We start from the raw sequence: 12,219 nt of genomic DNA, 5'->3' as shown, positions 1-12,219 counted from the left end.
CTACTGCTGATCAGAGTTCAGGGACCGTGATTGCCCCGCATGTTGAACAGTACAAGGCTAGTAAATGGGCCCGCTCGGCTGATCTGTCTGTCGAGCTCGTGGCCGAGCTAAGCACCAAACAGCCAGTGCAGAATGTTGAGCCGACGCCTCCGTGGAAGCCTGAGTTCAAGCACTGGAGTAAAGAGATCCCGGCTAACGCTTCAGTTAAAGGAGATAAGGAGCATCTTTTGGCTTTTGATTTGTCAAAAGCGTTGCTACTGTCGAGCGATGTGACCGGGAGTGATCATGTTCCTAACACTCGATTCGTAAAATCTGCGGTCAAGTCTATGACTAGGGTATGATTCGAAATTTCATCAAGTCTTTGCTCGGTTGATTTCTTTGCATAGGCTAACTTTCCTCTGATTTCTTGCAGCCTATCCAAAAATAACACCTCATCATGGACCGCGTTGTCAACTTGTGTCATAAAGTGACCGAGCTGAATAACGTCGGCAAGATCGTTTTGGCCGAGCTTGGCTAAGTTAAGGCCTGGCTCGAAATCGCCAACACTAACAACGCCAGGCTTCTTGGCCAGATCGGTAGGGCCGAGTAGGAGAGGGACGCACTCTGTGCTGAGCTGGAGGAGTTAAAGAAAGCGAGGAAAAAAGACATGGATAAGGCCAATAATCTCGGCTTTAGGGAGGCCGAAGAGAACTACATTAAATAGGTTGAAGCCACCAAGAACATTTTCTTTAAGTTCGGTTGGAAGACAGCCTATGAAAAACTCGGTTAAGGATCTGAAACCGAGGTGTTCACCTCTCTTCTCCCCGCTTTCCTGCCGGTCTATATGGTGCCTTACGCAAACGACGTCTTTAACTCGTTGCAAAAGGAGGCCGAGGAAGAAGCCGGCGAAGAGGCCGAGGAAGGACGCAGTCAAAAGGAGATCGGCCAAAAGGTGGTCGGTGACAAAGAAGGGATTGTCGTGGTCGACCTGGAAACCGCCTCAAATGGAGTCGGAGACGAATTCGTCGGCCTGTAACGCCCTCAAAATAATAACATTAAACCAACATTATAGACATGCATTGATACAAAAGAAATCAACCATTTCTATTCATCAGAGTAATTCTTACAACTGTATTACATGTTAACAACAAAAGCAAATGCCCTAAGGGCTTACAGCTTTCCAAGTTAATACTTTGTTACAAAAAGAAGAGTACTAACTCAATACATATTAAGCCATTGGCTTGGATTTACATGTAATACATCAAAATAAACAAAAGAAAGAGTCTTCAACTCTCATCATCATCCAAGCTATGTCCTTGGGGGTGGCATACTACCTGTACCTGAAAATAATGTCTCATAAAGGGTGAGCCAACGCCCAGTAGAGATATGCTAAACACAGTATGAGCAATGACTAAGACATTAGCAATTGATAAATGTTCATCTTTCATAAACCAAATCATAATCCATTTCCACTTCATGATCACTATGTTCATGTTTCATTTCAGTTTTCATTTCTTATCAATTTCACAATTTACATCAATGGCTCAGAACCTGGCCAACCACTTATATGAGACAATGACTCATATTAAACATTTCCCATTTTACAATAGATAAACATATTAGTTGTATCAACATCTCAACAAATAAGCATACAAGCTGTATCCACATTTCAACAGATATGCATATTAGCTATATCAACACATCCAGTGACAAGCATATGAGTTGTATCAACACTTCCAAAGATAAGCATACGAGCTGTATCAACACATTATCTAACAAGCATATGAGCTGTATCAGTGGAGTCCATCCCCTATCTCCTCCCAAACAACATCTGGTTTAGAGGTCCATCCCCTATCTTTCCCTAAACAGTGGAGTACATCTCCTATCTCCTCCCATACACACAACATATATACACAAAGGTTATATACACAATCAATCAATACATAACGTTAATGTATTCTATCAACCGTCATACTCAATGACATATCCAATTGATTAGTTTTAGTTTGCCTAATCATCATGCATTGTCTACAACAATCAAAACTACCCTCCACCGGTAGCCCAAGCAATTATTTCTAAACAGATAATAAAAGCTCCAACAGATAAAATATCGATGTTTTCAAAAGTGAGCGATTAATAAATCTAACTCCACTATTCAACCATATAATGAACCGATTTCATTATTTCCAACTCAATTCCAAAAGTTTACAATTTTCCCAAATTAATTATGCCAATTAATTTATACAACAAATTAGGATTTTCTACCCCATTTCCCAATATTGACCCAATGGCCTAATATCAACAACCAACAACTATATCATCACTTTGAAACCCAAAATACAAGTTATGAGCCCAAAATCACAAAATCCTTTTTACACATTTTGAAACCCTAAGTCCCAAAATTTTCCAAGTTCAATACTCTATCAAAACAACTAAAAATCTAGGTCAAAGACCATAAGAGTGAGTAAGAATCCCTACCTCAAAAGATGACACCCAATGAAGAGGATGATGAAAACGAACTTGCTCCAAACCACGAGTTTCTCGGATCAAAAGATAGCTCTCGACGATCAACAACTCTTTTGTAAAGGCCAAAGGTGAGGAAAGCACCCTAGCTAGATCAATACTTAGAGAGAAGTTAAGGTTTTAGAGAGAGGAGCTCTCAAATGGCTTTTTGGGAAAAGTAAGAGAGAGAAAGAATGAGAAAAAGTGATTTAAAACTGCCCCACAACCAACTGATATACGACATTCCCGCTTGAGCGGAAAGCACAACGCTCGAGCGTCAAGAACAAAAACTAGGTCCGCTCGAGCGCAAGAAGACCCGCTCGAGCGCCAAGACACAAGAATAAAGCACATCCGCTCGAGCGCGAAATCAGTCCGCCTGAGCGTAGATTTTCCCCTCCCAGAACTTACACCAAAAAGGCACTACCCGCTCGAGCGTCAACAAACCCGCTCGAGCGCTACCGCTCGAGCGTAAAGAAACCCGCTCGAGCGTAAAGAAACCCGCTCGAGCGTAGAAATCACACCTGTAGAAGTTTTGCAGGGACACGAAAAACTGGGAGTGTGCAATCCCCGCTCGAGCGCAAGAAGACCCGCTCGAGCGGACCGCCTAAAAACTGGGCAACAAGGAATTGAAACCAAGGCCTAACCAACCTGTAACAACCTTGCCCAAAACATCCTAAAACTCAATCAAGCAGAATTAAAGGACGAAAATAAGATAGATACAACTACCAACTTCACGGAACCAAGTCCGGAACACAACAGAATAGTAAAGGGACAACCGGGATCGCTATATGGCTTCTTCCCCTTAGTCTAGTTTTCAATTCTCTGCCTTTTTTGTTTTGAACTTTTGTAACCGGGGCTGGTTGCCCCAACTCTTGTACTTGCAATCTCAATCAATGAAATTTTTTACGATTTTTGTTACTTGCAATTACATTGTGTTCCTTCTTTGCAACTGTGCAATATTCTTTGAACAAAGCATACACTTCATTAGCCGGGCAAAACACCTCAGTTGAAAGCTTTGAGTTGAACAATTCATTAACTCTTTTAGCCGAGCAGAATACCTCGCCTAGAAGTTTTGAGTTGAACAATTCAACAATTCTTTCAGCCAGGCAAAATCACCTCGGCTAAAAGCTTTGAATTGGACAACTCAACAATTCCTTCAGCTGGGCAAATTCTTCTCGGCTAAAAGCTTTGAGTTGAAAAATTCATCAACTCTTTTAGCCGGGCAAATTCTCCACGGCTAAAATCTTGAGTTGAATAATTCATCAACTCTCTTAGCCGGGCAAATTCTTCACGGCTAAAATCTTGAGTTCAACAATGCATCAACTCTTTTAGTCGGGAAAAATACCTCAGCTAAAAGTTTTGAATTGAACAATTCAGCCATTCTTTCAACTAGGCAAAATCACCTCAGCTAAAAGCTTTGAGTTGAACAATTCATCAACGTTTTTAGCCGGGTAAATTCCATTCGGCTACAAGTACTGGGTTGAACTATTCATCAACTCTTTCGGCCGGGAAAAATCACCTCGGTTGAGAGACCGTTGGTCCCTGTCCATAGCAGTCCACAAATCACAACAAAATTTCTAAGTACAGAATTCGAATTCATTTCCTTTGTATACACATTTCATAAATCCTTGATGTAGCTGAAAGAATTACATTAAAGAGTAGTGGAGTATGATTGCCTGCCGCAAAAATTACATTGAAAGTTTAAATTAAAAATAATGTGGGTGTTTGGGAAGTGGCTATTTTAGAGGCTTTTTGGTCTTTTGGCTATTTTAGTAGGCTATTTTAGTTTTTGTGTTTGGGAAGACGAGATGGATTTTTATTTGAGCTGGTGTATTGAAAAATGTGTTGAAATGATGTTTGAAGTTAAAATGACAAATTTGTCCCTAACCTCACATTTTTCAAAATTAATCTAAAGGGAAAAAATTGTAATTTACGAACCTGTCACTGTGATAGTAGTAGGCTGTACCTACACTGTCACAATGACAGCCCACTGCCGTCCTATTTTTTTTATTTTTTTATTTTTGAACCATTGGTTTAGAGGCTTTTAGGCTTTTTTTGTTTTTGTTTTTGAGGCTATTTTAGCCTTAAAGTTAGGTTCCCAAACACCGCCAATACAATTTCAAATTGGCTACATTCCAAGGCCGAGGAATGGCTTTACCGTCCAGATCCTCTAGGTGGTACGCCCCTTTGCCCACCAGACCAGTTGTCTTGTAAGGCCCTTCCTAATTTGTCCCTAGCTTTCCTTCGCTTGGCACTAAAGTGTTACCCATCACCTTCCTTAGAACCCAATCCCCAACCTTGAATTGTCTGGGGTGAACTATTTTGTTATACTTCTTAGACAATTTTTGGTTGTATGCTGCGACATGAATCAGTGCATTTTCTTAGCATTCTTCTGCGAGGTCCAACTCTAGGGCGATGGCTTCGGCGTGCAAGTCTAGCTCAAAGTTTTCACTACGGATGGTGGGCATGCCGATCTTTAGTGGGATGAACTCCTCCATGCCATATGTTAAAGCGAAAGGCTTCTTCCCGATGGAGCGTCTCAGTGTTGTTCGATAAGCCTAGAGGACATTCAAAAGCTCTTCAGTCTATTTTTCTTTGGCCTTTTCCAGCCTCTTCTTCAACCTATCCAGAATGATCTTGTTTGACACCTCGGCTTGACCATTTGATTGGGGATATGTCGGTGTTGAGTTGTAAAATTCTATCTTTAGTTCCTCGCAGAATCCTCTGAATAACTTTTCGTCAAATTGGGTGCCATTGTCGGAGATTAAAGCCTTGGGGACTCCAAACTGTGTTATCACGTTCTGCCAAACAAATTTTTTCATATCTTTTTCTTTAATTGTTGCAAAGGGCTCAGCCTCGACCCATTTGGTAAAGTTGTCTGTCTTCGCTATGAAAAACTTGCGGTTGCCCGGTGCAGTAGGGAGTGATCCCACAATGTCAAGCCCCCACATTGCGAACGACCAAGGGCTTGTGAGAAGAAAAAGCTCTCTAGCCGGTTGATGAATTTGGTGGGCGAATTTTTGGTACTTCTCGCATTTTGTCACATATTTCTGTGTGTGCTTGCATGCACGGCCACCAGTATCCTTACGAGATAGCATGGTAGGCTAGATATCTTCCACCGATGTAACTCCCACACATCCCTTCATGGATTTTGAAAAAAAAAGCATCGACTCTGCTTGGATAGACGCATTTGAGGTATGGACTGGTGAAGGACCTCTTATACAAAACGCCAGATAGAGAGAGCCAAAACCGTTCAGACTTCACTCGGACTTTGTTTGCCTCTTTCTTGTCAGTCAGCAAGATTCTTTCTTTTAGAAAAAGAATGATGGGGTGTATCCAAGAAGGACCTAGCTCAGCGCAGAGAATTTCCGTCTGCATTGAGTCTTCTATGCTGGGTCTTAGGAGGAATTCAATCAGTAAAGGGCTAGGCGTTGATTTGTCTGCCATGGAAGCCAAACGGGCAGACTCATCTGCTTGATTGTTGTTTTCTCGGCTGATTCACTGAACTCGTATGGCTTGAAACATTTTGACTTGCTCTCACTAGAGCTTGGTATTTGGCCATTCTGTCATCTTTGGCTTCATATTCCCTAGACACTTGGTTTACAACGAGTTGGGATTCGCTGTAGACCATTAGCTCAGATGCTTGCAGTCAGAGCGCGTTTTTCAATCCGACTAGCAGTGCTTCATATTCGACCTCATTATTAGATGCGGGAAACCCGAGTGCGATGGACTGTTCAATTGTCAGCCCGTCTAGTGAGATCAAAACTATGCCTAGCCTAGCTCCGTGTCTGTTTGAAGCGCCATTGATAAAATGTTTCCACATTTCGCCTATAGAAAACTTCCAACATTCTGCGGGGTCTTGGGACTTTTAAAGGTTCAAGTGTTCTGAGTTGCTTGGCTGCTCAGTTATTTTCGCGTCAAGCTCACCGTCGATGATTGCAACTTGCATGCCTTCGTTCCCCCGATGCGGTGTTGGATCTAACATGTTGTCCTGTTATTCCTAAATCCATCAGTGCATTGCCAAGTTGAGGTGGGCCTTCAAATGATGGGTCTGTGGTTGGGTGCGCAACTTTCGCGTCGCCCTCCATGTTCGGCTTGTTAACAGGATTGGCTTGGACCAGATTGGGAGTTAGCTATGCAATTTCTGTCATGCCCACCATTCTCAGCCCGATTGCATGGGTAAGATCCACCGGGCAAACTGGGTGAATTCCAAGCGAGAATTTTGTAACAAAGTCGGCCAATGCTTGTGCCTTGATGGTGGTTCAGGGTTGAAACTTGACATCGAATTGTTGTAGTTTGACTGCCTACTTCAGGATTCTACCGGAGAAGTCTGCCCACTCAAACAAGGCATTTAAAGGGAACTCGGTCAGCACTACGATCGTGTGAGCATGAAAATAATGTGCCAACTTCCTTGAGGCCATCATTAGTGCTAAGGCGAGTTTCTTGAGCAGCAGATATCTCGACTCCGTCCGGAGCAGGGTTTTGCTCACGTAGAAGATCGGTAGGTGTTGTATGCCTTTTGCTCTTACCAACACCGCGCTGACCGCATGTTAGGAAACAGCCAAATAGAGGTGCAAGTCTTCGCCTTGCTTTAGTGTGACAAGAAATAAAGCAGAGGATAAGTATGTCTTGAGTTCGGCCAACACCTTGTCGCATTTTTTGTCCCCTGAAAACTTTGACTTCAATGCTTGGAAGAAAATGCGGCAACGATCTAATGAGCGGTTTATAAATCAGTTAAGTGCGGCTGCCATCGCGATAAGATGTTGCACGTCTTTTGCTGAGTTGGGCAACTTTAATTCTTGTATGGCTTTGATTTGAGAGGGATCCGCCTCAATCCTACAGTTAGTGACCAAAAAACCCAAAAACTTTCGTGACCCTACGTCGAAGGTACAATTTGATGCGTTTAGACGCAACTTGTGTTTCTTGAGAATGGTGAACATCTTGGCCAAGTCAGCTAAGTGGTCGGTTTCACATTTGCTTTTCGCAACCATGTCGTCGATATAGGCTTGCGTTGTCCGGCCGAGCAAAGGAGCGAACATCTTCGTGACCATTCTCTGAAACGTTACCCCGACATTCTTTAACCCGAAGGGCATAACTCTATAATAGAACAATCCTCGTGGGGTCGTGAAAGAAGTGATTTCTTGGTTGGGTTCATGCATGGCAATCTGGTGGTAGCCGCGGTAGGCGTCCAGGAAACTGAGCTGGTTGTGCTCGGCTGTTAGGTCCCCTAGTTGGTCAATTCTAGGCAAGGAGAAACCGTCTTTAGAACAAGCTCAGTTGACCATCTTGTAATTGACACAAACTCGTCATTTTCCATTCTTCTTTGGCACAACAACCGTGTTGGAAACCCACCGTGTTAGAAATCCACCGTGGGTAGTGTACTTCCCAGATAGCCCTTGCTTCAAGCAGGTTCTTCACCTTTTATACCTTTATCTTGGCGTGATGAAGCGTTGATCTCCGTGTTCTTTGAATGACCGACCGGGTATCAGGGAAAACATTGAGTTGGTGGAAAATGAATTTTGGATCAACGTTAGGTATGTCGTAAGGTTTCCATGCAAACACTTCGATGTTTGTCACCAAGAAATTAACCATCTCTAATCGTTCATGGGCGGTCAGGGTGGATCCTAGCAGGAAAAACTTCTCAGGATTGTTCTCATTGATTCGTACCTCTACCAAGTCCTCGACAACCTTTTCCTAGACTCTAGTGCCCACATCGTCCAGGACGTTTTGATTTTCTAGTCCTTCGATCATCTGCATGAAGCCTTTGGAAGCTCGGCTTCCATTTACGGCCACGAAACATTGCTTGGCCATGACTTGGTCACCCCAAACTTCTTCTATCATCTCAGTAGCAAAGGGAAACCTCATGACTTGGTGGTAAGTCGACGCCACCACTTGCATAGCATGAAGTCATCCTCTGCCCAGGATCAAGTTATATGTTGAAGGCACCTTCAGCACCAGGAATTCCACTTGTTTGATGACGGACCCTGCTTTGGCTGGTAGGATGATCTTTTCTACTGGCCATTTTGGCTACAAATTAAAGCCAACCAGTGGTGAGGTCGCTGGAGCCAGGTCCTGGTCATTTAGCTTGAGTTGCTTGAAGGTGTCATAATACATTATCTCGACCGAGCTACCTTGTCGATTAAAATTCGTCTAATGTCAAAGTCCTTCACGTGAAGCGTGACCACCAACGTATCATTGTGTAGCGTTTGAATGTACTCAAGATCTCTGCTTGAAAGCTGAGGACATCTTTCACATTGATTTTGCCTTTCTTGACAGCTGGTTGGACCGACATAACTTCTCTCATATGCTCCGTTTTCTTGATTGTCCCCCGGAGATTGCATACCCGTGTTGGCTCGACAATTCCATGGATCACATTGATAACGCCTTAGGGGGGTACTTCTAAGGTGGCCAAACCATTAGGCTCAGCTTGAGCATGGGGCACGGCCTTGGCGCCCCCATCAATGTAGCGGTCTAGGTGGCCGGCAACCACTAACTCCTCCAAATGCTTCTTCAAAGGGACGCAATCTTCTGTGCGGTGACTGCTCTCATCATGGGAGGTGCAGCAGCATCTTGGATTGAAGCCTCTCTGTGTATCACCCAACTTAGCCAGAAACCGAACGTATGCCTCATCGCGGATCTCACTAAGGATGCGATAGATTGGGATCTTAAAAACCGTGGTGATGCCGGTTCGGGCGTTCAGCTTTCTCTTTGCATCTTTCGCGACATCACGTGGGCAGTTAGCTCAGTCGTTGCAACGACCTTTACCCCAATTGTTACGGTTAGCATTGTGATCTGATTCTCTTTTGCAGTTGTTTAGATGGTTCACCTCCTGTCCAATTGCATGAACCTTTCCGGACACCTTCTTGTCTACTGCTACCGGATTCAGCTTCGTGGTAGCCGCGTTCGCATCATCCTCGACTCAGATGTGCTCGTTGATGCGTTGCATCAGTAACTCCATGGTGGTTGGCTGACTCATGGTAAACGAGTCCCGCAGTCTATGTCCGACCGGGAGACTGTGTTTGTATTGGGTGATTACCAAGTTGGTCGGGCAATCAAGAATTTCATTGAAAGTTTTCCAATACTTGGCACTGTACACCTTGAATAAGTCATCCGATTTCATTTTGATGCTGAGTAGGTGGTCGGCTTCCTTGGGTGTTTTAGTGTTGGTTTTGAATCGGGTCACGAACGCTCCGCCAGTTGCTACCACTTTTTGATACTCCCCTCTAGCAGCCTTTTGAACCATTTCAGGCCCAACTTGCCCAAGCTCAATGGGAAAATCAGGCACATAAGTGCGTCGTTCTGTCTATAACCAGCTATAACTTGCTGGAAGTGGCTCAAGTGCATATATGGATCGGTTTTTTCGTCATAGAGTGTAAACTTGGGATGGTGAAAGCTTGTAGGGAGTGGCGTGGTTTCTATCTCGAGGGAGAAATGAGTGGCGCTCATCCTCACCAAGCCTCTAGCGAGAGGCACATGTGCAGTTGGGCGTGGTGGCGACTTTACAACCTCTTCACTTGTGCGACCTCCGTGGGACAGCCATTGCAATATCGGTACCCTTTGCGCCTCCCGCCAGTGCGCTTGTTCTTCTAGGACGTCCCTTAAGTCCTCCGAACAGGCGGAGTAAGAGTATCTTGACGTCGTCGACGGATATGAGGGACGGCAACTGTTATCTTGTGTACACGATTTCTCCACCGGTGGGTCAGAGTTGCCAACCCCGTAGCTCCTGGGAATGGAAATGAAAGGTGTCCTTTGTTGGTTTTGGCTGCTTGAGCGATGGGGTTGGGTGCGCTCACTGTGGTTACCCACTCCAATGACACTTTTCCCTTTGACTTATCATTTTTGTGCCTCCATCTCCGCTGCCATCCTCCAAATGTCTTGGTCTCTTAGTTTATGCTCCAAGCACTGAGCGTGTGACTCTCTCCGTCGCCGATGCCCATCTGGACTCCGTGAATGGTCTGTACTCCTTGCGCGCTTATCTCGCGCATCTCTAGGGAGGCCTCTGGAGGAAGTTTCTAAGCTTGCCATGGTCGGAACGGCCGGTGGGCTATCTTTCCTCCAGACTGACTTTAGGGTAATGCCGTCGACGATGGACATCATCGTTTTGTTGTTGTGAGCCATGAAAAATGATCGGAAAAGCTCGGAGGACAAGGTTTTGTCTGTCGAATATTTCCACAGACGACGCTAATTATACGGTGAGTAAATATTTGTTGTTTTCCGTACTTCTCGTGTCTAAGCTTCATTTTTTTCTGAGTGACCTGAGAACACAAAACGATTAGTTACCCAGCAATGTGTTGCTGGAAAAACCGTCCAACGGTCAAGTTATCACACTAAGAGAGAAGAAGAAGAATAAGAGAGAGACAAAGGGATAGGTAGCTCTAATCACCAGATGTTCCAGACCTGTGCATGGATATACAACATCGTTTATATAGTTTCTGCGCGCTCCTCTCTGTCTGTCCTCCTCCTGATGTGTGGATATGTTCATCTCTTACCTTCTTCCACGTGTAAGGGAAAATACTATCAAATACCGAATGTCAATACCACCCAACGGTATTGACATGTAGGGACATCGGAATCTCTCTCCAGTAATCAAATTATGCCACGTAGCACACCCCACTGAGCTATACCAAGCGCGGTACCACAATCCTCCTTCAGAGCCGCGCTATCTGCTCAGTCTCATCGAACAAACCCATTCGCGGGCCCAGTAGAGCTCCGTAATCCACAATGAGCTCTTGCTCGGTCGAATCTGACCTTCTAGGAACAAACTCCGTCTTTCGAAAATGCACATCCTCAAATAGGCTAGCCTCTTGTCGTTGACTTGTCCGGACTGTGACTTCGGTCGTATGCGTGTCCTATATCAGACCGTTCTTAGACCCCGGTGCAGCACGCATCCTCATTTTGTTTGAGTAAAAACCTTAGCTAAGGCTCACACCAGCTCCGCCATTTCAGACCTTAAATCTCCCTCTCAGAACCTTTTAACAAAAATTGACTAAAAATGAAAAGATGTTCAAGATTGCTAATAGAAGATAAGGTTCCCTAGTACTCAACAATTTTATATCTCCAAAAACTAAAGATATATCTCAAAGAATGAACAAAAAATTACCTTAAATGACCAACTATTCCAAGCCAACAACTATGTACCTTAACTTCATATTGTGATTTTCCTACCAAGTTTCAGAATTTTGTTAGTTCCATCAATTTATCTTAACACGAAAATTAATAGAAGGAAAATTCAATATTCAAAACAATCACTTAAAGTAAATTTGAGCACAATTGACAACACATTCTTACCTGCTCAAGAACCCTAGCTGAACTCTTCTCCACAAGCCTTGGCAAGCATTTTATCATACAAATCCTCGAATTCCCCTAAATAACTTATGGCTTCTGGACCCATCAACCGATTCAACCACCCCACATCGAACTCCATCAATTTATCTTAACATGAAAATTAATAGAAGGAAAATTCAATATTCAAAACAATCACTTAAAGTAAATTTGAGCACAATTGACAACACATTCTTACCTACTCAAGAGCCCTAGCTGAACTCTTCTCCACAAGCCTTGGCAAGCATTTTATCATACAAATCCTCGAATTCCCCTAAATAACTTATGGCTTCTGGACCCATCAACCGATTCAACCACCCCACATCGAACTCCTCAATGCACAAATCAAGGTCCCTCTTTTCATCAGAAACCCTACTCATACCCTCAAAGCTCTTAATCTCACCTTTCCTATCCTCC

This window comes from Camellia sinensis, chromosome 3 (assembly GCF_055761805.1).
Source record: "Camellia sinensis isolate YWXY chromosome 3, ASM5576180v1, whole genome shotgun sequence".
Taxonomy (NCBI): Eukaryota; Viridiplantae; Streptophyta; class Magnoliopsida; order Ericales; family Theaceae; genus Camellia; species Camellia sinensis.
The sequence above is the reverse complement of the archived record's forward strand: the minus strand, read 5'-3'. Positions refer to the sequence as shown.